The sequence below is a fragment of the Amia ocellicauda genome, chromosome 18 (assembly GCF_036373705.1).
Source record: "Amia ocellicauda isolate fAmiCal2 chromosome 18, fAmiCal2.hap1, whole genome shotgun sequence".
NCBI lineage: Eukaryota > Metazoa > Chordata > Actinopteri > Amiiformes > Amiidae > Amia > Amia ocellicauda.
Genome location: NC_089867.1, coordinates 22,512,568 through 22,538,472, shown reverse-complemented (window position 1 = coordinate 22,538,472; position 25,905 = coordinate 22,512,568). Strand labels below are relative to the sequence as shown.

Genomic DNA, 25,905 nt, shown 5'->3' with positions numbered 1-25,905 from the left:
AATAAAATTGAATTAATCACCTCTCTTAATGACATATCTACTTTTTTTTGTTCTTCCATTAATTCTTCGGCGTTCATAATTAAATTTAAGTAATCCTAGTCCTGAAAAAAAAATCAGACACCTACTGCCAAAGAAAAAAAAATGAATATGTATTTATTTATATATTCAAAAGAAGATCGGGCGGAAATTAATTTTCCAGCCCCTTAGATCTCCGTCTTCAAAATAAGCATCTGTTTGTGATTAATTCCTGCTGACAAGTTTAATTTTGTTTTTTAAATTGTAAATTGGCAGAATTATGTGTTTATCCGTAATTTCACACACTAAGTCATAACATCTGAGATCTGAACGTTTCTGTAACGTCGTCTACAGGCGTCTTATGTGATTTTCATCTGGGAAACTTTCTTTGATTCGCAAAATGAACATCATTAACATAATCTGTACGACACAAAACCGACCCAAAAGCAGCCATATCTGACAGCCTTGCGTGGGAGTCGACCGATGCTGATGCAGAACGGTTTTTGAGAAATCGCAATAACCGACACCTGGTGCCCGACTCTTCCGGTTACCATGATAATCTGAGGAGTGCGGACGTTCAGCGATGGGAGAATAACGTCTGTATCCTAAAGAAAGAGAAGCAATGGGATAGTGTGTCTCTTGTGTACCGTTATCTCTTCTCTTTGCATTACACTTGATGCGCCTACAGATTTTGACAATATAACACGACATTAAGGGGTTCCCAATCCTAGTACTGGAGGACCCCCTACCTTGCTGGTTTTTGTTGCAACTGAGCTCTCAATTACTTAATTGAACCCTTAATTGAAGTAATTATCAAAGCGTTTTCATTATTATAAATAGTAGGGGGTTTAAGTATTGAATTTTATAAAGAACTTATTAAACAACCAACTCTTTTATTAAACAATTTGAAAAGTCAAATCTAAGCAGATTGTTACTTCAATTAACTTTCTATTAAGTAATTGAGAGTTCGGTTGGAACACAGGGTAGGGGGTCCTGCAGACCAGGGTTGGGAACCCCTGAATTAAACCCCAAAATAAGTCTGCTACCTGAGCAGAAACATAGCCAACTAACAATATGAATTGGTCAAGTAGAAAGCGTTAACCGAATCCTGAAGCCACCGGAAGCATCCTGTTTATTAATCAGCAGTTCTATAGTAATGAGGTGATCAATTCACTTAATGCTGAAAATGGAGTAATGAGATGATTGCTTAATGGTTCCTATGTGTTTTGCTTACTGTGGAGACTAGGCTGTTTGTTTGCCATTTGGCTCGAGGGCTAGATTACAGCAAAAACTGGAAAAAGCTGTGCAAAACCAGGGCCTCCTAGGATACCATAAATTGTAACTAAAGCTTAATTGGACGGTGGTATTCTAATTAATGTGTTGTGTAACCTTGTTACCCTTGTGTTCAATGTCAATGTCAATGGTTAATTAAAAATTGTAGAACCAAAAGAATATTTAAAAAAGAAAATTATTATCCTTTGCCTTTTGAAATGTAATTGTAACGTAACGTTTTACATTAAGATGCATAAATTCTTAACCACTTGGTAATGAAGATGTTTACAACTGCTATTTGAAGTGTTCACTGTTAGTAGATACCATTAATAATCATGGAAGAGTGAAATAACTGTTAATGCTATTCATAAACGATAGCATGTTTTTCTCTCTGGATCATAATTATAATTCAAACAAAACTTAATATTAATATGTATAACATTGTTAGCTGTTAATACATACACAAGAACGCCCATTTAAATAAAGTGTAGCCTTTTTTTCTGTCAAGCTGTATTTCTGTCTTTTTGCATGGTGTATGTGAGAAATGTGGTGCTGTGTCTTTAAGACCCAGACTCTGTGACCCGCTCCCTGTACACCTGGCCAGCTGAGAGTTAATTACTTTTATTAGCGCTGGTGACGGCTTCTCTGCGCTGCAAGCTTGAGGGGCCTCCAGGTAAAATTAATCTTTGTAGTCCCTATTCTACACTGTTTTTACATTTCACTGTGGTTTTGTTTTAGATGAACACGCTGAGAGGCACTTGCATAAGGTTATAACCAATTTTTTTTAGCCTTAGTGGATTTCACAGTCACTTCTCCCTAATTAGCACAATGTGAAAAACCCCTATTGAAGTTCCAAAGCTGAAAAAAAAAGTACCCGAGGATATTAAAGGTTATTTATTTTCTTCTTCTTCTCCTCATACATAAGGGCACCTGAGAGTTTCTGTTTTACAAAATAAACATTTTTAGTGTTTACATAAAGTAGCTAGTTTACACTCGCATTATGTTTGAGGCATTGATTAATAATACATAAAAAAAAATAGTTTTTTAATTTTGTATTATGTATATGATTGCATGCAAATAATGTGTATTGTATTTAATTAATTGCTGTACTGGAGTTTATGTATTTTATAAAGGGGACGTGGTGTTGTACTGCTGTTCTTGTATGTTATACCTATGTCACTCATTGAGCTTTTGTTGAAAGTGTGTTGGGTGCACTGGACTCCTCAATGGCTCGCAAAATGTATCTGGTGTGAAATGGCAACGTTCAGGTGATTGCACTTTAGTGTATAACAATTAAATCCCCTGGGGGCTTATTGTGAAGTAATTTGGCACGCTGATTGTAATGGTGTAAGTGTTACTACTGCTGTTGGTGTGTAGCTAATTAATTCTGAAATCATGTTCCTCAATATCACCTTTTGAAAATCTGTTATATAAGTTAGGTGTATGTGTCCATTGCACTATGGCAAGCCAAATTATCATTTCAAATATTTAATGATATCTCTAAATCACTTAAAGATATCTGCAAATGACTTCCTGTTTATTTAGAGAGCTGTAAATCATTTTGAGATTTCTTCAAATGACTTCTTTAGATTTAGAGATATCTCAAAATATTTGAAGATATCTTGATATGCATTTAGAGATACACTGATCAGCCATAACATTATGACCACTGACAGGTGAAGTGAATAACACTGATAATCTCGTTATCATGGCACCTGTCAGTGGGTGGGATATATTAGGCAGCAAGTGAAAATTTTGTCCTCAAAGTTGATGTGTTAGAAGCAGGAAAAATGGGCAAGCGTAAGGATCTGAGCGACTTTGACAAGGGCCAGATTGTGATGGCTAGACGACTGGGTCAGAGCATCTCCAAAACTGCAGCTCTTGTGGGGTGTTCCCGGTCTGCAGTGGTCAGTACCTATCAAAAGTGGTCCAAGGAAGGAAAAGCGGTGAACCGGCGACAGGGTCATGGGCGACCAAGGCTCATTGATGCACGTGGGGAGCGAAGGCTGGCCCGTGTGGTCCGATCCAACAGACGAGCTACTGTAGCTCAAATTGCTGAAAAAGTGAATGCTGGTTCTGATAGAAAGGTGGCAGAACACACAGTGCATCGCAGTTTGTTGCGTATGGGGCTGCGTAGCCGCAGACCAGTCAGGGTGCCCATGCTGACACCTGTGAGCATCAGAACTGGACCACGGAGCAATGGAAGAAGGTGGCCTGGTCTGATGAATCACGAGTTCAAGGTGTTGACTTGGCCTCCAAATTCCCCAGATCTCAATCCAATCGAGGATCTGTGAGATGTGCTGGACAAACAAGTCCGATCCATGGAGGCCCCACCTCGCAACTTACAGGATTTTAAGGATCTGCTGCTAACGTCTTGATGCCAGATACCACAGCACACCTTCAGAGGTCTAGTGGAGTCCATGCCTCGATGGCCATTTTGGTGGCAAAAGGGGGACCTACACAATATTAGGCAGGTGTATCTCTAAATGATGATTTGGCTTTGCCATATTGCACCCCCTAGACACATGACAGTACGTTACTTGCATCATTTTAGTTAAAACTCCAGCGCTGCAAGTTCCTGCTATTTAATACGAAGAGGAAATTCAACCTTATGCCGTTTGCACATTTCTTTGGAAGCGATGTTCCACTTCATTATGTTCCTGCACTCCCTGCAGCTGAAATGCTGAATTAGTTTAAAGTAGCAACGGGTTCACACTCTCTCTGCTGTTGAACGTTAAACATCAAAGTACTGAGGTGGAAGGGGAAGTGAAGAGATGCAACCTATCTCAGACATTTCCGAGGAGCACCAGGTGATGTTGGCCAACTCCGGTTTTCAACATCCCCAATCCTTCTGGCTTTCTAGGTCTCTTTAAATCAGGAGCTCCACTCAGGGCCAAAGTCCAGAAGCTTCTCTGGGTGCTGGGCTTCATCAAACTCACCTGCCTGCCAATCACAGATTCTGAATCCAATGTTGCGGTCCATTGGTGTGATTACAAATTAAATTAATACAAATCAGGCCAATTAAAAGCCGCATTTGTAGCAGTTCAGGTTTGTGATTTACCGTCGACATCCACTGAAGTTTATATTGGATCGTAGGCTTTGGAAAAAGGGCTTAAATAGTCCAGTGTTGGACTATATCATTTGGCCCTTGGGGATTTAATTTTTCTGCCTTTGCATTACAACGTCAGCGGTTAAAAATGTCTCTTCTGTGTTTTGTTCCAAATGCGATCTTAATTTGTTCTTTAAACTGTTAATTAAATTCAGTAATCTGATTAATTAAACCCTTTTAATAGTTTTTAGCTCTGAGAAAGTGAAGACATTTAAAGTTATCTTCAGACATTTATAGGTATCTGGAAATGCACCAGTTTAAGAGCAAGAAGCAATAAGGTTAGGTAACTGAGTGTGGTTTGGGTACAACAAAACAATGTCAACAAAACAAACCAAAGTCACAGATATTTGCAAGGACTGGATTTGGGGGGAAAAAGTTAAAATGTTAGACTGAGGTAAAAATAGAAATCAGAAAAGAACCTCAGTCCATTTAATGAGAGCTTAGGTGGAAACAAAGGCAGAAACTCCTCTCAACCGTGAAGGCTTTGTCACAGATCTAGTGCGTTTTACTGATATTTTATAAAAATCAATAAGCCTTCCAATCCAGTCCCTCTCTGGACGTTGTTGCCACTAGCTCCCTAATTGTTTAACAGAGCATTACTGAGCCGAGTTAGACCATTAAGATACTGATGGAAAGGCTTGAATCGTACTAGACTAAAATGTCCACAACATCTTGAGTCGCTCTGTTGTACAGATTGACCGAAGCAAATGAGTGTCTATATGATTTTAGCCATGACTGGTGCTGGGGTGTGGTATAAAATGCTGAATAAAACAAGCAGGCTAATCTCCCTGCCTGCTGTGGGACCTGGGGATAGCTGTGAGTGTGAATAATATGAGGACTCTGCTTTGTTTCTTTCCTAATGCCAATTAGCCTGGAATTAAACCGGAGTTCATGACAATATCATCCCCCCTCGGTAATGAATATTGAAGCACTGTGGTTATCATATCAATCCAAGCCTGAGGGTACAGACTACTCTGCTCTGTGCAATCAGCGAAAACTGTTTTAATTGTAAGATCTTCATATTGGTCCTTCACTTTTCCTCTCCCCTTTGTCCCAGCGCATGGCCCAGCTCGGCTCGCTGGTCCCAGGAAGCGCTGGAGTCGGGTAAATACGACGCACAACCGTATCCAGCAGCTCGGACATCAGTCATACTTGTGCGTCAATTAACGCACTGAGTTGCGGCTCCGAAGGCACGGTGGCAAAGTTGAAGAAAAGGCTCTGGGCTAGAACTGATCTGTGTGGCGGATAATGAACTTGTGCAACGCGAGACCCCACTAGGAAAAAAATTAACTGAATAATGATAATTCTCGCAGCACCTTAGAAAATGGAGCCATGTATAAACTTGAATTGAGGATCTTCCATTCGGTTGCTTGTTGAAGAGAGATTAAATCACAAGCTCTTGATCTTTTATGATGCTAAGACTGTTTTGTTTTTCTTGCAGTGAATAATAAAATGCGCTTTTGTGGTTTGCAAATGAAGTTGGCACTACAGAACTTTTGTGTGGGTCAGTTACTTGCCCTTCTGCACTAATTAATTGGTGTATTTTTTGTGTTTGTTTTTTGGCGGGGGGGCATTCTTTAAAGATTTAAATGAGGATTTGTTTTTCACTAATCTACACACCATTAGATATGTCTCCACCCCCCTGAGTTAATACTTGATGGAAGCATCTTTAGAAGCAATTACAGAGTGTGTTGGGATCGGTCTCTACCAACTTTGCACACCTAGATTTGGCAATATTTGACCGTTGTTGGTTGCAAAACTTTCAACAACTTTGTCCTGGAGTTCTTCTGAATGCTCCTTGGTGCTCATGGTTGAGTGTTTGATTTGAAATGCACTACCCAGCAGAGGGAACCCACAGGAACTTCTGAAATTATCCTGAAATCTTGTGAATCACTACAATTGAACACAGATGGAGGCCACTTAACTTGGTGTGTGATTTTTGGATTGCGATTACAAGGGGGATGGACCATTATCCAAACAAGCAATTTCTGTTTTTTATTATTATAAATTTTCTGCAAAATTAGTATTGTGTTTTTTTTCACTTAGTTTGAGTAGTTTGAGGGCAGGATGTGTAGATACATAAAAAATATATATTGCATTGTAATTCTAGGCTATAAGGCAAATTAAAGGTGAAAAATGTGTATGTTTGTTTTGCTGTTTTGCTTCATGTCAAGACGGGCTGGTTTACGGGGGGTGTTTTATGAATGAGAAAAGGGGCAATTCTTATTTTATTCCTGTGGGATTCACACATCAATCCATTAAGAATTGATGCCTATTATTTTAAAGTGTCACTGTTATAATTGTACTCCATTTTCATTAGAATCACAACTTAAATTGTGTATAAGAGCGAGCACGTGATTTTTGTATATGGCTGTTGTGGGGGTAAAAATGCTCTAAATGTCCCAGAACCTAGCAGATAATTTTTCCAAATTCAATCAGATGTAATGGCAGAATTCACAATGCTGTTACATCCTCTTTTTACATGCAGATCTTTTATAGGAGGTTGCATCCCACCTCAAGATCACTGACCCTGAACCTAGAGCTTGGTAACTGTCTTGGAATAAATATTTTGGCCAGTCAGAGTCTTTCAGGTCTTTTTTCACACCCTGGTACTTGTTCAATTTAGCTCAGTCAGGGAGGCACACCTTCCATCCTCAAGGCTTGCAGTCTCTCGTGTTGTATAGGTCTCTCTTTTAATCACCAACAGCATTCAGACTGGGATGAGTGTAAAATTGGTCCACTTGAGCAAATAATTAGTTCTATCAGAAGGTGAAGAGCTTAGGTGTAATGAAAACCAATGACCGTGATGTTGTCAAGGACTCGAAGCGAACATCCCCAAGCGAAAGGTATCCCCCTCCTCGTAATTAGTGTGATTGTGAGCGTTAAATTGGGCAGAAGTCAAGCCTTTGTTGGAATCTATACCTTTTATAACTAGGGGCCTGATTAAACCGTGAAATTTCTGTTTGCCGCTAACGCAAAAGTTATGGAAGAGTCACAGCTTTTGATATTGCAGCGCCACATGCCCATCATCTCATTTGTTACGCGCAGTGTACAGCTTTACTGCAGTTACTGTAAGAATTCAGTATTTTTTTCTATCCACACAAGGAGCCATGGAGGTGTGTGGACATGCCCATGTAAAATGTTTATTTTTGCCAGACATGCTTTGTTTACAGTTTGGCATAAATGTGAGGCTTCCAGAGAACTTCAAAGTGGTCTAAAACAAGAGGAGCTGTGAGCATTGCAGGTTGTTTTCTCGCAAACATTGTCTTGATTTAATACCACTAGAATGGCACCACACTCATAAGAACATAAGAAAGTGTCCAATCGAGAGGAGGCCATTCGCCCTATCATGCTCATTTGGTGTCCATTAATAACTAAGTGATCCAAGGATCCTATCCAGTCTGTTTTTGAATGTTCCCAAATTGTCTCTTCAGCCACATCGCTGGGGAGTTTGTTCAGATTGTGACACCTCTCTGTGGAAGAAGTGTCTCCTGTTTTCTGTCTTGAATGCCTTGAAGCCCAATTTCCATTTGTGTCCCCGGGTGCGTGTGTCCCTGCTGGTCTGGAAAAGCTCCTCTGGTTTGATGTGGTCGATGCCTCTCATGATTTTGAAGACTTGAATCAAGTCCCCACGTAGTCTCCTCTGTTCCAGGGTGAAAACGTTCAGGTCCTCAGTCTCTCAGTAGGACATTCCCTTCAGACCTGGAATAAGTCTGGTTGCTCTCCTCTGAACTGCCTCTAGAGCAGCAATATCTTTCTTGAAGTGTGGAGCCCAGAACTGTCCACAGTATCCAGATGAGCTCTAACTAGTGCATTGTACAGTCTGAACATTACTGCCCTTGTTCTCAATTCTGCACTTTTGACAAGATACCCCAACACTGTTTGCCTTTTTTATTGCTTCCCCACATTGTTTGGATGGAGAAAGTGAGGAGTCCACATAGACTCCTAGGTCTTTCTCATGCGTTACTTCTTCCAGTTCTATTCTAGTTCTGTGCACTTGAATTTCATCTTCCACTCGCAGTTTGGATGTATGATATAAGCTCATTTGGTGCCATTATTTGATACCAAGAAAGTGTAGCAGGGCAAAATCAATTTGCAGTAATCCCCTCTGTTAGCGATTCGCAGCATCGCGACACAAACATGTTTTCGTGTAATTGAGCCCTAAGTATGTTTTTACAGTTCAAATGTTAAGAAAAGCAATGAATGAAAAAGAGCAACAGGCAAACCAGGAAGATGCAGATTGTTAAAGAGAGAGAGAAAAGAAAATCTCTCCCTCTATCAGGTGTTGTGCTCTTCCAATAAAGGGCATTGTGTCAACGCTGAATTGTGCTCTTAAATGTTATCTTAAACATGGGAATAATGTGGATGGTGTCTTTATCAGTCCTTTATTGGAATGTGAGCAAATTATTTTACTGCAGTCAGTGTGGTATTGACTAAGAACGCGTGGGTGTCATTGGAGGTAATACTTGTTAAAAGTTTCCATTGTTAGTAGCAAACTAATGGGCAAAACACAACCCACAGTGTTGCCTAGCTGCTGTTCAATAAAATCAAGAATTCTCAAGGAAATGCCCTCAATTAGGTTAGTCAGCAGATACATTTCCACTCCTTACTTGCTTCCAGTTGGAGTTTATTGCTACTAATCTCAATGCATCGTTTGGGGCAATAATTACAGTATATAAAAACAAGGGGAAACAATAACTGCAATGACGTACCCGTATTATGTGCTTGGCTCTTCCACTTGCTGCTGTACGTGCGGATTCCTGCAGCAGCTGTTCGCTTGTTTGTTTGTTTTAGAAAATGACCCTGACAAGTAATGCTTAGATCTGCTCAGAATAAAAGTTTGGGATTTCACAGTAATTTGTGCAACCTTATGCGTTCTTCCTGACTCAGTTAAATAATTTATAAGTGCTCGTTTTGATTTTCGAAATTTAAATGACTAAGTATGCAAATCTGTAGTGTATGCACTGTGCACCACAGGGATTTTTTTTTTTTGTATTCATGTTTCAGCCTCTGGTCTCTGAAACAAGGAAGCAAACACAAAACGCCACGCTGTGCTGCTGTCAAGACATCCAACACCCCTTCTCTGTCTATGCACTCTCTGATTCTCTATTCTTATTTCTAATAAGGGTATTTAACATGACTGAGTGACTCGATACCACTAAAACATTCTCTCAGCTGATTTTCAAGTAAGTAAACCAAGGAGGTGCCTCAGAATAGATCTCTGCAGGGAAATTCAGTTCCCTAGGAAGAGAGATGTCATCTACACTGCCTTGGACCTGCTAAATTGGCTGTTTAGAGTTTTGTCGTGCTGTCACTTTGTACCATGTGTGGGTTATGGGTTTGTGTCTTGCTACCACATCTTGCAGGTTTGAGATAGTGTGACATTATCCTCCGAGCAGATTATCTGTGGCAAATATGACATACAGCCAGCATTTGGACTCATTTCTTCATAGAAAGCCAAGTGCTCGCGTTGGCCAGCTTCGTCCAACCCGGATTAAATCACGTATGATGTACATTCATGCCTAGTTTGAAGAGTGAACTGTTGAAGAAGAGGGATTGATGTGTCATGTCTTAATTGCTTGGGTTAATTGAATATTTGAACAACCAAGACGCAATTAAGGCAAGGCATGATTGAAAGAGTCCACACGCGTGCTCAATATGGGAAGGCTTACGTTCTCATGAGGGACCCATCACCGCTGTACAGACTCACAGTATTCCAGGTGACAAATGATGCGTTGCTGCATGAATAGAGCCTACTCCATTATTGAGAGGATTTTGCTAAGCCCGGGGCATTCGCTATACTATGGTTATTCAACTTCAATGCATTTTATGGCTCTTCAAGTGATGTTCCAGTTAACATAGTGGTGGCCCCCTACATTTTTTAATAGGGTATTTATTTAAGAATTGGTTCATTTGAGGACTGATTGATAGCGATTTGAGAAGGAAATAATTCTCACGCAAAGCTGATGAATAGACCTCCCACAGAACAGTTTCTTTCCTTACAGGATAGAGAGAGAGAGCGCTAATTGGTTGGCCAGAAGCTTTAAGAACTGCTCTACTGGATTAAAACTTTGGCCACTTTCCATGCTTGTGAATGGAGCACAATCAGAATGGTACTTTAATTAAAACCAGTTAAGGGGTACACTGTGTCCAATCAATCAATTTACATTCCAGCAACTTTTAAGCACAAAATCCTTAAGTGGACTAGTGGATTGATTCCAGAAGATTAGTTTGAAATCAACGCAGATTTGAGCAGAGAACCATGTGCAAATGACTTATCAATAGATTTAGGATTGAGAACAGAAGGCACTTATCTACCCCAAAGAGCTATGGCTGTAAGGAACAAATTGCCACACCGTTGCTCTGCGATCCTTCAACAAACAGCCTAAATGAGGTTCTCGGATCAATAACGCACTGCCAACCGAGTGAGCCAATTGGGCTGAATTGTTTATTTAGCGGTTTTCGTGTCCTCAAATTACATTCATGAATACTGGGATGCGGACGCTTCTTTCCTGCTAGGATGCAATTTGGCCCTTGGGAAAAATATATTTGGCTATTCCAGATGGCACACTAGTAGTGTATGAAATAAAAGACTCTCCATATAGCAGAGGACAGGATTTAGGAATACTCTACCAATGTTGCTGGTAATTCTGAGACAACAGTTTTTTTTTTTTTATGAGGATAACGGCATATTGTTAGATGCACTTGTATATACTTATTATTTATATATGTTATATATTGTTATATCATTTATTTAGGTAAAACTTTATATTCTATGTACATCTCTCCGTGGCAGAAAAAAATGTTGAAAATGCACAGAGAAATTGTGTTAATGTTCCTTTTCTATTTGTGTTTTTTGTTTTTTTTGTTTGAGCCTGTTAGTTTCTTGAAACTTCTCTCTCTCACAGCTGTTTTCAGATAAATATACTTTTTTCCCCTTAAACTGGTTAACAATTATCACATCAGGTTAATTGTTTATGAGCATTTTTCACACATTTTAGGTTGAGTTTTTGTACTAAACACTGATATTTTGGTCAACAGTCCTTTATCTGCCGTGAAGCGTGCATTTTTAATTATGCACTTAATTGTTATACAGATGACAGTAACAACTGTGGATCTTATGTTTTGACACGTTATACTGAATGTGCTTAATTTACTTATTTTCTTCAAGGTTTGTACTGCATAATGTTTAATCACTTAGTTAAAGTATGTTTACTGTCGTAGCTTACCTTGAGGTGAGTTAATTAGAGTGATGCTGAAATAATACTGACATGTATACAATACTTGTATTCCCTGAAATGCTGTCTTTCAGTTTCTGTTACATTTATTTTATGTATTTATCAATATTAATTATGATTATTTATAATCATAATCACCATCAGCCCGTATTGATCCACTGCCGGATGAAGGCTTCCCAAGATGTTTACACTTACTTCGATCTACAGCTTCTCTTTTCCACATCATGCCTGCAACGTGTATGATTTCATCTTCCCATCTTCTGTGTGGTCGAATTCTAGGTCTTGTTCCATTTCTTGGGATCCATCGAATAGCTTCCTTTGTCCATCTTTGATAAGTTCTTGCAGTGTGTCCAGACCATTGCCATTTTAACATTTTCACTCTTTCAATTATGTCACACATTTATATTTGCATTTTTAATTTAAAGCAATAATATACTACTGTGGCTCTGGCACATCCCACTCCATGGAAACCAACCTAGATGTATTCGTTTTTGTATTTGGCACGTTGACAGTGAGAGTATAGATACCGTATTTTTCAAAATCCTCTTTAGTTTAATCTGTTTAATATTAGATGTTTGTGCCGTCCTTAGAAAAAAAAACTAGACCTGGAGAAAATGCTCAGATAGAGATACAGAAATGTTGGATGATTTAATTCAGCTGCCAAATCTGAAGTTACAAGTGCGCAGTAACATTCAGGACTATTGCCTTATTCTAGCATAGATGAAACGCCTGCATGCTGTGCAGTACAGGCATTAAATAATGAAGTATTAATTCTATTTTAAAACCATCTTATGAGACTGGGAAAAAATACAAGTCTAATCTAATTTAAACTAGTTAAAATAAAATAAAGGGGTGGCTGATTTACACCAAGCCGCATGACCAGGAAAAGTTAATTTAAAACAAAAAATCATTGTAAGAGATGTGAGATGAAGGAAAATAAATTAGACATTTAACCACAATCTATAGCCTTATATAAGTTGTAGATGTATTGATGTAGGAGTGAGCTGCTTCTCGTGTTGTTCAGGTAGGGAGGTCAGCTGTAGAGTTAATTAAACATTATAAATATAAAACCAATACCCTATACCCTGCTTTTAACAATATCACTGGGATTGTGGTTGGAGTTGAAAAAAGTGAGCTATTTATAGTCATGGTGTAAATGTCTTCAGGACAGATGTTAGGAGATGGTTATTTTCTTTGTAAGGAACTTTTTTGTGTCAATGATTCTATGAGCGCTCTATTGAATTGAATAATCCTTATCTTTGTTTCTTATCAAGCATGTGCATGAATATGCTGTATTTAAAATGAAAGAGTAAACAGTAAAAAAAGAGAGAGCATGGCAGCCAATCAATCAAGAGAGTCAATACAACCCAAAACATTGCAGGTGCACCTCGGTTCTGAACACAATAGGAGTCTAGTCCTCTGATGGCCTGCTTTATCAGAGCAGATGGAAATCCGTTTACAAGCCTATAAACGATTCATAATCTCTTCATTAAAAGACTTCCTTCGCTGTGTAGGGCATTAATGAATTAACACAGGGACTAAGCACTGATCAGAGGGAGATAAGATCCTGTCTTTCAATGATCACTGAATTAAACTCCAGCCGGTATAGTCCGTACCGTGGGAGCGCTGGCACTCAAAGTGTTGCTTACTTTCTGTGCTGAGCTGTTGTGAGTAGCACCAGTAATTACACACGTGTACTGTGTTCATGCAACCAGCAGCCATGTTAAATATAGTGGTAAGAGTAAAAAGAGCATTTTCAATTAAAAATAACTATGTATGAATAGAATAAATGAATAGATTGTTAAATACATTCACAGTCAAGACGTTTTGTCTATTCTTTATTCTCAGTTGACAGCATGTATGTGAGTTTTCCTCCCTTTCCTCACACAAAAACACTTCTGGGGCTTTTCCACGTGCAGCGGTTAGTGCAGTAATTGAAATACCTGGATTGGTGTCTTGAGATCATATTGTCAATGGGAAACAGTGCCCTCGCTTGGCCACTGCAGATATTTTGACACAGGTGGCTTAAACAAAAGTAAACTTTGTTTCACTGCTGTGCCAGTTTGATTTGAGGTGGCAAGTAAGGGCTGATCCTCACATACAGTGAGGGAAAAAAGTATTTGATCCCCTGGTGATTTTGTACGTTTGCCCACTGACAAAGAAATTATCAGTCTATAATTTTAATGGTAGGTGTATTTTAACAGTGAGAGACAGAATAGCAAAAAAATCCAGAAAAACGCATTTAAAAAAAGTTATAAATTGATTTGCATGTTAATGAGGGAAATAAGTATTTGACCCCTTCAATTTAGTACTTGGTGGCAAAACCCTTGTTGGCAATTGCAGAGGTCAGACGTTTCTTGTAGTTGGCCACCAGGTTTGCACACATCTCAGGAGGGATTTTGTCCCACTCCTCTTTGCAGATCCTCTCCAAGTCATTAAGGTTGCGAGGCTGACGTTTGGCAACTCAAACCTTCAGCTCCCTCCACAGATTTTCTATGGGATTAAGGTCTGGAGACTGGCTAGGCCACTCCAGGACCTTAATGTGCTTCTTCTCGAGCCACTCCTTTGTTGCCTTGGCTGTGTGTTTTGGGTCATTGTCATGCTGGAATAACCATCCACGACCCATTTTCAATGCCCCGGCTGAGGGAAGGAGGTTCTCACCCAAGATTTGACGGTACATGGCCCCGTCCATCATCCCTTTGATGCCGTGCAGTTGTCCTGTCCCCTTAGCAGAAAAACACCCCCAAAGCATAATGTTTCCACCTCCATGTTTGACGGTGGGGATGGTGTTCTTGGGGTCATTCCTCCTCCTCCAAACACGGCGAGTTGAGTTGATGCCAAAGAGCTCGATTTTGGTCTCATCTGACCACAGCACTTTCACCCAGTTCTCCTCTGAATCATTCAGATGTTCATTGGCAAACTTCAGACGGGCCTGTACATGTGCTTTCTTGAGCAGGGGGACCTTGCGGGCGCTGCAGGATTTCAGTCCTTCACGGCGTAGTGTGTTACCAATTGTTTTCTTGGTGACTATGGTCCCAGCTGCCTTGAGATCATTAACAAGATCCCGTGTAGTTCTGGGCTGATTCCTCACCGTTTTCATGATCGTTGAAACTCCATGAGGTGAGATCTTGCTTGGAGCCCCAGACCGAGGGAGACTGACAGTTATTTTGTGTTTCTTCCATTTGCGAATAATCGTACCAACTGTTGTCACCTTCTCACCAAGCTGCTTGGCGATGGTCTTGTAGCCCATTCCAGCCTTGTGTAGGTCTACAGTCTTGTCCCTGACATCCTTGGACAGCTCTTTGGTCTTGGCCATGGTGGAGAGTTGGAATCTGATTGATTGATTGCTTCTGTGGACAGGTGTCTTTTATACAGGTAACGAGCTGAGATTAGGAGCAGTCCCTTTAAGAGAGTGCTCCTAATCTCAGCTAGTTACCTGTATAAAAGACACCTGGGAGCCAGAAATCTTGCTGATTGATAGGGGATCAAATACTTATTTCCCTCATTAACATGCAAATCAATTTATAACTTTTTTGAAATGCGTTTTTCAGGATTTTTTTGTTGTGATTCTGTCTCTCACTGTTAAAATACACCTACCATTAAAATTATAGACTGATCATTTCTTTGTCAGTGAGCAAACATACAAAATCAGCAGGGGATCAAATACTTTTTCCCTCACTGTACCATCCTGTAGATCCCGCTAAAACTTTGCCTTTGGGTCACCTTGGGGCCAGAACAAGCCTCGACCTTTACACTAAAACCCATTAAGGGGGGCTGAGGAGGTATGGCCCCTCCAGAGGGAGCAACAAAGTGCGTTTCAGGCTGTTGTACACTCAGCCTTACATGACTACGTTTGCAGTGCTCTGTGCAGAGTAATCCACGGTGACACCTACATGGTTTTGCAGATGTTTTTTGGCTCAGTTAATACCCTGGTGTCATCTGGGTTGGGTCTCACAGTCTCTAATAATGGCACCATCCTTTATTTATCTACAATAATATGTTTTTTTTTATTGATTCTGGCAAAATTCTAATTGACTTGTTAAATTAGCTTGTTAAAATTAATTTAGATTCTTACCAGCTTATCTTTTAGCTGGTGTAATATTTAGTTGTACATTGAACTGAATAGTATTGATTCTGCAAAAATTATTCATTTCTATATTGATCATTGTAAACATTGTCTTAAAACTGTTATTACTCTATTACTCAAAAAATATTCTGTTCCTTTATAATGAGTACATATGACTTGGCTAATCTCAGATATTGTTTTATTAATTGTTTCTATTTAGTTATAGCATTTTCTGTCCTCGCTGTATCGAACACTAACATCCCCATGAAAACACATTTACAGAAAGCGATTTTAAAAACCCATTTCATCAGACTGTCAGAAATGTGTATCCTTGTGTTACAGTCACAGAAGCTATTGGCCAAAGAGTTGCATGTAAAAAAATAATAAAAAACCTGGAAATGGAATTTGCAGGCTCCCTCAGCGATGTGACGCATCCCTGTCCGGTCAGAGGTTAACTTGGTTAGATGCTGTGTGCACCTTGCTCTTTCTATTTTAAGGAAGGAGGGGAAAAAAAAAAGCCAAATAGAATTCACCTGAGGGCAACTCTATCTCAGGGATTAAAATAAGGTGAGACTGAGATGCAATGAGCCAAATCACCATTAAATGAACCTGCTGCAAATTCCCCACAACTCTGTACCAGAAGGTCACAGACCGAAGAGCGCTCTGAGGCAGATGGATCTATTTCTTTAGAGCAAATACAGTCCCGTCCTGCTTCTCTGCTGGTGGCGTTTTCCTCCATTCATTAGGAGCGGATGTGTGCAGTGTGCTGCTGTGACTGTAGTGCCCTCTCCTTAACACAAGCACTTGACTCGGAGAGAAGCGCTATCGGTGTGCTTTAATGGGGGAAATGTTTGCGTGTTACCTGTGCCGGACAACGGTGGTCAATTCTATTACATACAAGACGTTTACTATAATGACAATGAGTTCCAGGTCTAATAGATTGTCAGTACATTTTATCAGTGACACATTTTGAGTAAAAATCATCCTTCCGCTCCCATATGTAACACTTGTGACTGAACACACAATGGCCAGTTTTTACCCAGAATGTTCTCACTCTGATGACTTCAGATGTGAAATACAGCTTAGTTGGACATGAAATATACCACAAGATAAAGCGGGGTGAATAGCTATAGAACTGTAGTCTGTTATGATAAATGATACAAGACGCTGTTTCAATCAATCTGTCACAGGTCTAGTGAAGAGGAGTAGCCCGAATCCCCAGACTCCGTGATTGAGGAGGTCTGCTCTTTAACCGTGTACTTTGCGACGGCTCCTCTTTGGTAAAGGATCCGCTATTCACTTTAAAGACAATTGGACTTTTTTTGGCTTTTTTATTTAATACAAACTGGAGTAATACTACAATGGGCTGCTGTGGAAAGCTGCCAGCAGAAAATATACACTGTGCAGATAGATATGTAAAAGCATATTACATTTCTGATGTCTTTTCTTGTAAGTAGCTTCTTGGAAATACACAAGTAGAGTTTTGAGAAGATATGAGCAATTTTGGAACTTCTTGGGAACTCTTCTGAAGTTGTAATAGAACGGAAATGACTGCAGCTCTATGATAGTATAGTTTCTATATGAGTGTCCAGATGATAAAATGGTGATGTGTCCTGGAGTATCTGAGCTGAAGTCGTGTCTGTGCCTGTGAACGATAAACACATCCTTCAATACATTTTTTGAACCAGAGGTGAAGCTATCGTATTCCTGAATCTCTAACTTTGTGATGTTGTGCCAGTGTTCTGACGGCTTTGCACAAGACAAACATGCGAGCTTAAAGCCAGAGGAACAAGGCTGATGGAAGGATAATGAGGGATTTCGTGCCTGCGTTTCAGGGAACTCGAGTAATCCTTTCACTGATATTTTTTACTTCCGAATTGCTCGTATGTACATATTCCAGCATCACCCGTCACATTGTAAGTGTGTGACTGGAATCTTGGCACATATCCGTCATTAGATCTGCAAGATTTGTTATCAGATACTGAGGGAAAATAAACCTATTGAATAATAATAACAGGAAAAAAGAAACATCTTATTTTGTTGTTTAAATACACACATCCCTGCCACAGTAAAATGAGCAGTCTTAACATGGTGTGTGGGGGGTGGGGAGTGACAAAAGTGACTTTGCCTTGTTAGTTAGATACAGATATAATTGCATTAAAAGCCAGGAGAAGATCACCTTTTGGAATGGTAGGATAAAATATAGGACATCTGCAGGGTAAATTTGAATGATTATAATCAAAATTTTAAGATCTTCACCATGCACCTCGTAAAGGACATCTACAAATGATTGCGTCTCTCATAAAGTGGGGCGTCTGTGTTTGAGTGGGACACATTGGCGCTCTCTCGATATTACTGGGGACCTCCACCCACGCCCGTGATCCCAGCCTACCCTCAATCCATCTCCGAGAAGCGCTCCCATTCAGTACGGCAGTGGAGCAGATGTGGTTACAGCTCAGGGCTGCAGTGAGGTAAATGCGCTATGATTTGTGTACCTTAACCCTCGGGAGCCCTACAGTGGAATTATACGCAACTATGCTGAGGGGGATGTTGTAAAGCACAGCCTGACTGGAGTGTGTTTTCACAGGTCCCTTATGGATCAGTATTAGCCTGTGTCTTAAGTGCTGCATAAAATTAATGAGGTTACTGCTTTATTGCCTCTTGTCTTGTGCCTTAATCCGGGCTCAACCCTGATCTAACGGCACACAGGGCCAACAGCCTGCGTTAAGCGTGCCGTATTCCCGAAAGATACACCACATAGAGTGTTTGTTCGTAGCAGCTTTAAGAATGTGGTTGGACATGGCTTTTTCAGGCAGACCACGAGAGAAGAGAGAAGAGATCTGTTGTGGAAAAGCAATCAAATACACCCCTGCACCTTTCCAAACCATTCCAGTTTGTGGATAGCGGTTTAAACGTGCAAACCAATGGCAAAATCTTTACAAAATGATTTTTTTTTGTTGTATTGAGGGAACGGAAACAAAGTCGGCATGACCTTAAGTGCCAGAAGTACATTATCCTTCTGTAAATGTCAACGGGACTGTGTGTCTGCCAGCTTGCCAAGCGAGATTATTAGAACACTCTTCCAAAATGTAAATAAGAGGCCCTGAATTAACTTGTCACCGCATCCCACGACCTTGTGGAGTGAGAGACAAAGTGTGTATCGAATCCCAGGGCAGAGTAACACCGAGATGAGTTGAGTGAATGTGATTTAGAAACAGTAATGCCTCGCAATCGAAGAGCAGTAGAGCTAATCTTCAGAGAACACCTATGAAACTGCGGGGAGAAATAAGACCGAGAGAGCCCAACTCGGTTATAACTGGTGGTGGAATCGCGGTGCTATTTTTTTTTTACTTGTGTTACATGCCTTTTGGGATCCGTTTAGTTGGCAGCGGGAGATGAAAACCTCTCTCTGACCAGCTGACGAGCTCCTCTCTCCCGGTGTTGTACGGTGCAGGAAGACTGACATGTTTATCTTAATTTGATTTTCGTGCCATGCAGATGATAGCCCATTACTGTAAAACATGAGGGAGCGCCCGTCAAGTTAGTCCAAGCGCGCCGGTTTCGGCATCGGAGGAAGGTGCAAGAAAACTCTGAATGCCAATGTGTTCGTAAAAAATGCATGCCTCTTACTCCCTGAACAGTAAACAACTCTGTCAGAACTGCAGAAAAAATACACAGCCCAATATCCTGTATTTAACAGTACATATTTATAAATCATTAACTACTACTACTGAGTTCTTAATGGGTGATTCTTTATGCATGACCCTGTCCTTTAGATTAAACCAACAGGAGCACAGCAAAAAAAATAACAATACATAATATATAAAAACCTCTAATTTGAGGTAGATAATCCTGTGGGAGGCTACTAATATATTATTGACTTTGTACAAATGAGCTAAGTCATCCGCACGTGAAGCCATTGCCTGGCAAAGGAGGAGATAAAAAGTTAAATCATGATCAGAAAGGATTTTTTGAGCTGCTTATAAAGACGAATCGGATAATTACCTGTAAAAGAACTGCTGTGGAAAGAAAGATATATAGTTTTCAGTCATTTATTTTCTTAAACGCATCATTTTGGCCCTACTATTTTGAACAATCGTATTGAGTCAAAAAGCAATTATAGGAGAACCTCTACCCTTTAATGCTATTAAGCTGCTTTGAACTCACATGCCGGCTTTTAATTTGAGCGGAAGCGATAATGTTGTGCTGAGATAAACATGGGCCGGAGCTGTCAGTCTCCTGGGAAATGAAGCCCGGTAGATGTTCCTCTTGCATAACTAAACGCTTCCTTTTAAGAATGATTTCGTTAGCGGTTTCGGAAAAGTCACAATCGGGCGGCGAAGTAGAGCTTCTATCTGTTGGTTTGATCTGTGAAGTGATACAATTGGATAAAAGCACCAGTACACTTACTGACAGTGTTGGATTCGCAGATGGGAGATTTACTTGTGATCGGTGGTGTTGTGTTTTTGTTTATTTTATTGTATTTTTCTGAAGAACTCTTGCAGTTCTTTAAGATACCGAGAACAGGCACAGGGAGCTTTAGCAGGTGTGAAGACTCTTCTTTTTGTTGTACGGGCACTAAACTACCCAGCTCATCAAATTATTGTCGTCATGTGACCAATTCATATATTTTTTGGTTCAGGATTACCTATGTTTTTGAAACTGAACAAGTACCCAGTTTCTTTATGCTCAACGTCTCAGCTTCACATTTGAATCCTTTGTGAGATTTTGTTCCTTTAATCAGTGGACCACATTTCGATTTCTGTTTCTGATATGCCATTTACCAGCTTTACTGTGCAGTGAGTGAGTCAGATTTCCAGTTGAGCACACTGAAATGATATTCACCAATGTATTCATTTGAATGAGTATTGTAATTTTTATTCTCAAGATAAGAGTGTTTTCATCTGACTTTCTGTGCACCAAGAGGAGTGTTTCATTTAAAGAAATGTCACTGAAACACAGGGTTAGGACTTACAAATTGCATACAAAATATATATATGAAAAGTCTGACATGTAATGGTTCCAGTTGCTCAGTTCCTGAATGTGAAGTGCGAGCTTCAGGTTGTCTCTGGTGTACTTTAGTTCAAGAAGAGGGGGAAGCGAACCTTTTGGATTTACACTTTTGAAGAAATATTTCATCACAACCAAATCCCCACCGAGAGACTCTCTCTCGCACTCATCCGCATTCGCCCCTCTGCTACACAACAGAGAGAGTGTGCGGCGTCCAATTTAAAAGCAACTGTAATGAAACGGCATACAAATTAGGCCTATTGTCTTTGAGGCGGGAACAGATTGATCCTTTCTAGAGTAGAAGTAAAAGGCTGAAAAAAAAACATTGCTATTTTCACTTCTTTTTAAGTGGATTATCTCAAGAATGAAATGAACGTGTCTCCCGTGACTTATTGTTTTAAGAAAGGAAATGTACTTCACTGTCCCTTCATTGTTATTGAGGTGGAAATCCACACACTGGTTCAGTGGTTTCATTCACAAGCGCTAATTCACAGGTTTTTGTTGATGATTTCAGAAAGCGAACCAGGTCCTCCATAAACCAGTGGATTTAATAAGTGCATGTCTATCTTCTCTGTCCATTTTATTGACTTATTTAGGGTTTAGACTAAGATTAGAAGTTGGGTTGTCTCGGGCTCAAGTTGGGTTTTTGGTTGTGTTCCTTCTTGAATAGCTAACGCAATTAAGATTTGTTTTTTACTTGGTTTGGGGTTACAACTAATCATGGGTCTACAATTCACCTTAATCCCTAAATGTTTACTTCAATACTAACATTCTACTAACTACCATATATTTAGGACATTTGTAGTATTATTAATTAGAAAATTAGTCCACATTAGGTACATCTCAGTACAACTTTCAAAGCAACATAGAAATAATGAAATGTACCAGATTTCTCATGGTTGTTTCCTATGAGAAACTTTATACATTTCCCAAGTTTTACCCCCCATTTGTTATTACTTGTTAGATAGCACAAAACATCTCCATAATTTCCCTATTTTTGTGTCATTTAGGAGACTTTTCACATGCCCCCGTTGATTCGATCCTGTTTTAAGAATCTAGTGTTATCTTGGTAGAACGACACAATGGAAAATCAGATAATGCAATTAAATACATCAGGAAAAAATGCAGGACTGCAAAAGACCTTTTAATGTCTGATTTAATTAACGTGAAATTAAAAAAAATGCATTTAAGTGCTTAAAGTGCTCCTGTTTTGCATGTTTTGATTTTTAAGGAGTTGCACTTAATTTTGAGTTGATGAGACATTCATATTTTTTTCCCAAATCTCCCTGAGGAATTTCAAAATATTTTTTTTCATTCCTTGAACTTTTATTTTATTTTATTTTGCAGAAATGTTCAATTTTATATCACTGTAAATATGATATGACACAACAGTCTTTTCCTATTGAACTTACCAGCGAAGTTTCAAGACTTCAATTGATAAGGAGATATCATAATGCAAAGACAAATAAAACCGCCCTTTTAAAGTTGTATCTCAATGTATATACAGAAGGAAGACACTTTTAGCATCACTGACAACTATAGAAATGGAAAAGGCATATCCTTCTAAGGCCCAAAAAATATATGGTAAGGAGACTGTATCATGTATGTGGCTCATTAAAATAACATTTGCTCAGTTAAAACCTACAAGAGAAGTTATTTCAGTGACATGATTATATAAACGCATGCAAAATTGTTGTGCATGTGAATAATAGAGATGTTTGAAGCTATCGGAAGTGAATCTATTTATGAAGTGATAATTTATGTTTAGCAGAATTGTTTTTCTCATTAAATCAAGGCCAAATTTTAGTTTAATTACAAGGACTGCGTATAGTAAATGCAAATATTATTCCACTGAACTTTGTGTGACTTCCTTGTAACAAAAACAAGCTGCAACAATTTGATTTTCTTCTCTGGAAAGAGAGCAGGCTTATCAAGTTATCATGTTATCAAGGATAAATGTTTTTTGGGTTGTTACTTTTTTTTGTCATCTATATGTATGTAATGTTACTGACACAAAGAATGTTTTCCTGCAATTTCCTCCAGTTAAGCCAGACTGAGAACAAACAAACACAAATCACAGCAAAACAAAGAACCCACAGAGTGACAGGAGCTTTCCGAAAAAGAGAAAAATATTGTCTATAGGTAATGTTTTTCTTGTCATTTCCTTGGAGGAAATGGAGATGGAGAAAAATATAAATAAAATAACTGAATGGAAAAACTGTTAATCCAGTGTGGAGGGGGGAGGAGTTAAAACATGTTTGTTCTGTTCAAACACACAACATTTACTCAGACTCTTTAACTGTTTCATAAGCTATTGTGTCTGTTTGACCCAGCCCTATCTAGGCAAGTACAAGGGGGTCACGGTTTACACCTCCTGCATGAAGCAGCGGGGATTTGGGATGACAAAACTCAATTGCACCGGACTCCTCTCATTTGTTACCAGCTGCCATACACATTAAGTCTCTCAGAGTCTCCGTCACCGCACTCCACTAGTCACCCATCATCACAAATCAAACATGAATCACTCTCTGAGAGATTCCCCGAGTCCTCGCACGGAGCAGGGTAGTAAATAGGGCATTTGGCTGACTAAGGAAGCATTACACTTACAGGTTGGGCAATATATCCCAGCTGGCAAGCCGCGGTCTTCAATGCACTCTGTTAATGTGCTCAACGGTAAAATGGGTAATACTTCAGCGCCCAGCCGGAGTGGGAGTCAGAAATCACAACGGCTCCCCTGGCGCCCGCTGCAGGACTCAGGCGGTAGTTTTAAACACGTATGTCAGTAGACCTGCTGAAGTGCTAAGGCTCGTATGTTGTTGTGTAATTGGAGCTTTTGCTTGCACAATCCGTAGCTCCATCCCTCACAATACCCGTCCTTGGTTCTGGTATCGGTCTGAGCAGGTTTGAGTTCCTCCCTGCTCTGTATGCCTTGATGCCGGCTATTGTTCCTCGGACGTCGTATCCACTGTCCCATTGTTTTCTCTGAAAGTGTCTCTGCCAATTAGTCCTAATTCGTCCTCCCTTCTAAGCAAGATCATTGCTCCCCTCCTGGAGTCTGAGTGCTGTAGGATCATCCCCACAATGTGAATGCAGTCTGTCCAGAAAGTTTTCCTACCTCCACTATTAGTTCATCCCCATTCCTGACTTGAATCCAGAAGTCAGCGCTGCTTGTTCACAAACTGAAACTGTGCCATATTTTAACCCCACACATTTTGTGTAATTTTTTAATTCACTGTTACCACAATTTGTGTTAATTTAATGAGAATAATGAGAGCACTGACTTAATCATTCTGGAACTTCATTTACACTTGTTTTTTTTTTGTATACGTTTCTTTACACCGCCACCATCGTTTATAACTGGATTATGTACTACATGTGCACTTACAGTGGATTTAAAATATTCAAATATTCAAAGTAATGTATTTTAAATTCCTCTCAAATGGTTACAGATGTGCAAAGTCTAAACATTGCGATTTGTATTACTGCAGCTCACAGCAAATCAAATTAATGCCATGACACGTGGAAGTATAGAAAATCAATATTCAGCACCAGTCTGTTAACATGCTGGGAAAGGTCTAGGATGGATGGAGATATAAATAACATTCTGGGGCCAAATTGGTGCTTTCCTTCTCTGTGGAGCCCAGACTGGCAAGAAGCAGGATCCCAACACCACGAGGCAAGCACCGCCGGCCTCGGAGACGTGTCCTCTTGTGTCAGACGCTCCGAAGGGGCTGCCAGGATAAATAACGTCAGCGTGGTGATGAGAAAGGTAAGATATTAACCGTGAGGAGTATATCAAGGCGCTGAAAGGAAAGGACAGGAAATGACAGAGACGTGGATGAGTAGCTTGGATTTCTTTTTACAGTCTGTCCCACTCTCCCTCCCTTTACACACACTCACAAATACACACACCCCAACCCCAAGGCAACTGCCCTGCCATGGCCAAAGCTTTCAGACTGCCGCTCTCCAGCCTCGTCGAACCACCTGAGCTTTAACAGCGCCGAGGCAGGTTGTGCTGAACTGGAGTCCTTTGGTTTAACTGGGCCAGGCAGAGGTCAACATAGACCACGGTTATGGGGTGAAAACACTCAGCATGTGCTTGTAAAACTTGAGGGAACATCTGCAGCAAAACGTGGCTTTAAATAGCTCTAAAGAACTACTTTTTGCCCTCTGCATTTTCCTGTTACTTCACGTCAGACTTAATGCATATCTTCTCCTCCTCGGCTGTCACTGTCTTTCTGCCAGCTCAGTTCGTGCTTCCTTTTTGCTGCTGCTGTTGTTTTTTTCCCCTCTCCTTTTCTCGATGCCTTTTACAGAACACTTGCCTCCAAATGATTTCGTACACTTCATGAAGTGTAACTGAAAGTTAATTTTGCAAGACGTCTATTTTAGGTGGCTGGTGATCAATATCTCAGCGGAAAACTGTGCAGATCAGGGTTTGATTCGGTTAAATTATTTAGTATAGTGCCCTTCACAACTAAAGTGCTTCACACTGTGAAAAGAAAAGAAAAATAAACTATATTTATATCCATCTATTTTTAAATGACACTCCTTTGAATGGCAAATAAAACACTTAAATGTCATCACTAGTGGAAAGACCAATTCTAGCTCCATAGTCTTTTAAATGTGGTGCCATGTGGTTCGCAATTCCTCATCACTGGACATCCCTGAGGACCAGAGTGGAGTCTCCCTGGGGTAGATAGTCAATTCTGCATACATCAAGTAGATTTGAGTAGAGTAGATTTCTCCGGGCTTCCACTGGGAGTTGGGCGTCTTTACCACCACTATTAAAACATCATGCGTTAACCCGCTCCATTTCTCCTCCATGTACACGTATTGATCACTGTACATTTGTTTTGTGCCGCTGCTTGTTAGGTGGTGCTGACTCGGCACTGCGCTTCTCGTCGTCTCGAATGGGGGAGGAAGGAGGCAGGGAGGGGGGCGACGTTAATCCATCCTTCAAGGAGAGCTGCTCAATAGGGCTCATCAGACGACTGCCTGTAATGGATCGGGAAAGAAAATCAAACCTCGGAGGAACAGTAATAAGGAATATTTCAAACATTATTACTTTGCAGGATGATGCTGATGATAATATCCTTTCAGTATTGCTTTCAGTTCCTGCTATGTACAGAACTAACACAGGTGTTAAAATACATTTGCGGGCTGTGATTCCTCTCCCCCACCCTCCACAAAGG

General features: G+C 40.0%; 1 long non-coding RNA gene across 3 annotated transcripts in view; it reads left to right on the top strand.

Annotated features, from left to right (window-relative positions):
• Positions 1–1,899: 1,899 nt before the first annotated feature.
• Positions 1,900–25,905, top strand: part of LOC136713390 (uncharacterized) — a 173,360-nt gene continuing 149,354 nt past the window's right edge. For all 3 annotated transcript variants that reach the window (XR_010804944.1, XR_010804942.1, XR_010804943.1), the window contains exon 1: positions 1,900–1,960. This is a non-coding gene — a long non-coding RNA (uncharacterized LOC136713390). The remainder of the gene's footprint in view (positions 1,961–25,905) is intronic.